This window comes from Strix aluco, chromosome 28, assembly GCF_031877795.1.
Source record: "Strix aluco isolate bStrAlu1 chromosome 28, bStrAlu1.hap1, whole genome shotgun sequence".
NCBI lineage: Eukaryota > Metazoa > Chordata > Aves > Strigiformes > Strigidae > Strix > Strix aluco.
In genome coordinates, this window is record NC_133958.1 from 4,226,962 (window position 1) to 4,232,961 (window position 6,000).

Consider the following 6,000-nt stretch of genomic DNA (forward strand, 5'->3'; position numbering starts at 1 on the left):
CTTCTCTGCTCTGACCTTGGACTGCCTGGATTCCAAAATATTCCCTGCTACGAATGGGACACGGCTCTTCTGTGGCCCTTTTGCAGTGTGTGGCAGAACAAGTGGTGCAGAGGAGACTGCTTTTTTTGTACCACCCTGCATTCCCTTCCGTGGAGGGCTGCTTCAGCAGTGCCTGAAGTGTTAGTCTTGTAAAAGTTTCAGTGCTTCGAGCTAAACATTCCTCGCTGCAATTCAAGATGCTATGCGTGTGCTAACATCCAAAGTTAGGTAAAGTGACCCTCCTTACAAAGAGAAAAACATCTATTTATTTTCTGGCAAACATAGTTTTCTTTCTTTCCATTTTGCTTATGCTTAGCCATGAATTTCTGTAGCATCCTCCCAAATAAAGAAGAGGAACAGTTTGATGAGTAGTATCTTGTAGATGACAAGAGGGACTGTGGAACGTGCTTAGATCTGAGGCCAGATTATTAAAGAAGAAAAGTATTCATGAAGACACTGAAATGAGTTTTTGAAAGACCACCTGTATTCTGGCTGCCAAGGCCTTTGGCTAAAGGTTCTCTAATCAAGTCTAACTGACAGCCTGGAACCTTGATTTTACTGTAAGATTCTTGATTTTGTAGTTAAGCTGGCTGAGCTGTGCCAGTATTTTCCAACCCAGGTAAAGCAAATTCTTGGCAGCAAATGAAAAACAGAGCAAAGCATGAAAGATAGACAAGTAGTAACTAGAGTAGCTGGTTTTATTACTGAAGTGGGGAAAGTTGGTGAATGTTTCATTAAATATAATGATTTGCAAATGTCAGGGGCACAAGAAGGAAGCAATCTCAGCTATCACTGAAAGTAGCTTTTATTTCAGAAAGCTTTTAATTTAATTTTATAATATCACCAAATACTTTTTTTCCTTCCCTCTTTCTTTCTTTAATGCTCCAGTGTTGTTTAACAGGGCCATTAATGGTGAACAGTCTCTGCCTCAAACAGGAGCAGGATAGTTAAATTCTAGTTGAGGCTACATCAGAAATTAACTCCGTTTATATAAATACCACATCAAAACCACAATACTGAGGTCATGTTGCAGATCAGAGGTGGAGAGAATCTGAGTGACTAAGGTTCATTCACATTTTTAGTGCACTAAGAAGTATTACTCCTGGTCTTTTACTTCATAGTTGAAAGAACAGCCTATTTGCAAATTATCAGACTGCTGAAGTAAAACCTTCATCTAACCTTAGCAGTTCAAAATATGAAGTTAACAGTCATTAGAAAGAAGCCCGTATCTCAGAAACATTTCTGAAGTACTAACTGTAGCTCTTGTGGCATTACTGAAGTTTAAAAAACGTAATTCTAGTGCCCTCCTGTGTCCCAAATAAGAACTACAATAGCTAAAGTACACCGACCTTCAGTGAATGAATGGAAAAGGGAAAGAAAAACTCTTCTGTTCACCAGCCTGGATCCTATCTAGCTAGGTTCTCTGCATATACAAACAAAAACGATGGCACTTGAATCAAGCGATTTACATTCAGAGCAAGAGGAAGGACGTGGAACGGTGTGGAGAAAACCATAAAATAATAAAACCATGATGTTCAGCAAAATAGTAATTGGTTTTAGCGCACCAACTAAAAAACTGCTACTACAACTAAAGCCATCTGTTCACTAGTTTAATAAGGCAGTCCCTCTAGTTGATGAATGATCAGGTCTGGTTAAGAACTGGACTCTTCTGATCACCAGCAGAAACAAATAAAAAGCAGCCGAGTAAGCTAGATAAGCAGTTAAGTATGCAAATACATACCCCACAAACAGAGGAAAACACTGGTTTTATCCATCTGCCTGGACATGTTTTATCATGGAACAATATTTAACATATTATCTGAGAATCTCATAGCCCAGACACATTATAGCTGAATATTTCACCACACATTTTGTTACCCACATAAGGCGTGTATGATAACACCAGTTTTGTTACTTAGTTTGCGTTACCCTGACAGTTCATTTTGTTGTTCTGTTAAAGTAACAGGGTTATTTCTAAACAATGTTTCAACAAAACCACTATTTACCTGCCACTGATTTCACTGGCACTCTTTTTTTTTTTTTTTTTTTTTTCCCCTCTGGATTATTCTGACCAGCACAGCTATGAGAAAGGGCAACCACTCATTAACTAAACTGAGGTTTAGAGCTACTACAACCCACCTTTTGATTAGCACATGGAGCTAAGATAGGATAAACTTGAAATACTTTCTCCTATTTACAACCCAAGAGTAAGCAAAGGACTGTGTAACCAACACCAGCACATGCACCGTTGCAAGGTCCCTCTCTTCTGCATATACATTTCAGTATGTTCCATCTTCCTGCAGTGATAGAAGGAAACAATTTTTTCACTGGAAGAAATAGAGAGCAGCTCTGTGCACCTGTCATTGACCCAAAGTCTAACATGAAGGTGTGTTCACTGTTCCCTTGCTTTATTTACATAAATATTTACAGTATAAATTGTTTCTTAAGCAGGGCATATAGTATTTCTTTGACAGAAGAGAGTAGCAAATTCCCAGGGAGGCTAACTGCATGTGATAGCACACCATTACCCTGCAGGGGATTCTAGGCTGACAAACAAGCAGAACTGTGGGTAAACAATGCTTCAGAGAAGACCAGTAATAAAGAAGATGCTACGTAAAGTTGTTGCTTTTGTGTAAAAATACAAAAAAACAATTCCATGATTTGGACCGGAGATTTTGTGTCTGAAACTGGTACATGTCTTGGGGACAGATTTGTAAAGGTGTTTAGATGCTTAATGATGCCAAAAGGTGCCTAGTAGGAATTTAAAAGTACCTTAAAAGCTAATTCCTGTTGAAATTAATGTAGGAACGGTAAGTTTCTCAGACAGCCATCCAGCCTTAGATGTGCTAGTGTATGTCTAAGTTATTGCATGTTCCCAGCACAGGCTCCTCAGCTCAAATTCAGAAGTTGCATAGATACTGTCTTCACATGGTTTACTCAGTCGGGCTCAGCAATGTTCAAAATCTCCCAGTTTTAATGACTTCAGGATCTGTAGTCAAATAAAAGGCAGGCGTAGATTTCTTGGAGAGGTCAAGAGGACTTGACTTCCCCTTATCAGCAGCAAGTGGCATGACTAGCATCCCTCGCACGGGACACGTCTGCAGACACGGTGCTATGTCGTGCCCCCAGATTCCCTGCACAGCAGCCCAGGCTTTCCCCAGTCCTAACGGGGCAGAGCTGTTGTTTCCAATGCAATTTTGCCACTGTTGAGTTGGGGTAATACGGTGCTGAGTAGGGTAATAGTTTGTTAGACAGGTTTATCACGTTCTCAAGAGAAATTCTAGATGAAACACAACCATCTCTGTTTCATGATTTTGTGCAAATATTTCCGAAGCCATCTGACTATTGAAACCTGACTCCTTTCAATTAAACAGGAATGGGGACTATAACAACCCTTAGGCAGCTTTGAAAATTTCTGCCTTGATGTATCCTTAAGTCAGATGAACAGGTTCTGAGTAATCAGTTAGCTGGCATTTCCATTTTAATAGCTTTGTATTTTTATGTCTGAGTTTATTAAAATTTCAAAGCTTAGCTTCTCTACCCCTCCTCCATCTGTTTCTTTTTAAGGAAAGACAGAAGAATTTTCCCATCTATCTGCATTTTATCCAGATGGTGATCTCTCCCTTTGTTCAGGCATGAATTCTATCCATGCAAATCAAAGCATCAATCACACAATCAACTTTTGCATTAGTTGCAAAGCTCAGTAGGATATTTGCTTCATTAGAAAATACAAGGTATAACACCACATCTGCAACACTTAAGAGTATGTTCAATGCTGCAAATGCCTTCATTTACCGATCTGCACCAACACAATGTGAGAAGACCAATACCTTACTCCTCTAGGTAAAGTCCCAAATCCAGTATTCCTGAAATGAAACACAATGGGAAATGATACCTCAAGTGGTAGAGCATTCAGAGATCTCACTTGTAAAATTGCTTTTAACTATCTTCATCATCTATAATTCACTTGAGTCCATTTATTGCTGCCACATGCACTGAGAAAGAGCCTCACAGGCCAGCAGCGAATTCAGCTCTTCAGCTCATGAATGAATTACTGCTGGAAGCCAGACTTTATTATTCATACTAGTAACTCATTCAGTGGTCGTGATCCTCAAGGGATGTAAATCAGCACAGCCTCATTGAAAGAAATTGTTTTGTTTGCTTTTCACATTCCACGCACCAAATGTTGGTCTCAGTAATGTCGAAGGGTTGTGACATTAATTTCAGTTGGAAATCATCTGACTGATATATTTCAAGTCATGATGCCAACATCTTTCCCAACAGCTGGATATTAAACTGTTTTATCTTGCTTTGGAGCTTCTTTTGAGAAGGTCAGCAGAAGGCATAGGCGGAGGTTATCTTGCAATTCCCTCTGAAAGACTGCTGCATGTTTGAGGAGAGGTTATGCAAGTCAGTGGCCTGGGGTAAAATCTCATAATCAGAATTGCTGGACTGGTATTTGTGACTATTTCTAGGGAATAACAGAAAGTTTGACAGAAATAGACCTTTAGTACTTCAAGCTTTTATTTCAAAATCTGTGAAGTAAGATAAAGATCTCCATTACCTTGTCCTGTCAACAACGGATCTGATGAGGTATGAGCTACCCAAATGAAACCTGCCATAAAATTACGTGAGCAAAATCAGCAGGTTTAAGGAAACAGCAGAATACACATTGCTGGCAGCTGTAAATAAGCAGTTCTCCACCAGTGTCAGTGTTTCTGTGAGGATTTACGTTAACTGAGGTTCTGATCTATTGCCAGAGGGGCAGAAAAATGATCTCTTCAGTAGGTGCCTGAAAAAGGCTTCCAGACTGAAAGAAACTTCCACAAGAAATGACCATTATCAACTCATCACTAGATGACCAGAGAAGGGAATCTGTGTACCTGTCTCAGTCTTGTATCTAGTTAAACTCTGGGTTATTTAAAACTCCCTCAGCTACTGACTTAAGCTTTACAAATTAAGAATGATGAAAAGCAAGCAGCAAGTAACTCTTCCTTCAAAAATACTGGTCATTTCCTTTCCATTCTTCACAGTAAATCAGCCTAAAGAACAGGCCTAGGAAAATACAGAAAATGGGCTTAAAGGAACTGATTTCACTGGCTTTTAAAAGGACACTCGAACTTGTAGAGGAAGAACAGTTGAGGTGGTGTCACCGTTTAAAACTATATACCATGGCTAATGGCTGTGAAGGGAAAAGCAAAATCTCATTTGTTTCCATCTTTGAGTTAAAGAAATTTTCAGAGCCTGGGACCTAACCTAGGGAATCCAAATCCCCACACTCTGTTTTAATCATTTTATTTTATTCTTTTGCTATTTTATTGGAGTAAAAGAGCATTTGATGATGGAGGAAGAACTCTACATTCAAGAAAGATCACTTTCACAACTGGTAGGTTGATTTAAACTTCTCTTTCTCAAACTGGCATTTGTCTATGAAAAAGCCATAATACTGATGGCTTTTCTTTCATCTAGTTGTTCATTTCTATAGAACTAAATGGTCAGAGGGTTATGTTTTCAGGCCCTTGTTCCTAACTATATTAAAAAACATATTCACACGCTTTCAAATGTTGTTTTCTGTGTAAGCAATTGCATATAGCAGGTCCATGAATGGTTTGGAACTGTGAAAAGGAAACATAGAACTCTGCTAGATTTGGAATAGCAAAAAAGTGTCCCCAGGGCAATATCTGTTTCATGACACCATTCACACTGTGAATATGCCTGGGCCCCCTTTGCTATCTAGCTGAATAATTATAGTGGAGATAAATGTTTTGTAGAAGTGTATTGCTGATAAAATACTTAATTTCAATGCCAATGTACTGTAGGGTTTATTATGTTATATTGTTCCCATTTACTATGGAAAATTAAACTGGTTTTATAATCTGTGAGATACAACAGAGCTCAGTTAATTTCCTGATAGAAGAATAAACTTTGTTACTGCTGCTATTGTGGCATTCTTCACCAACC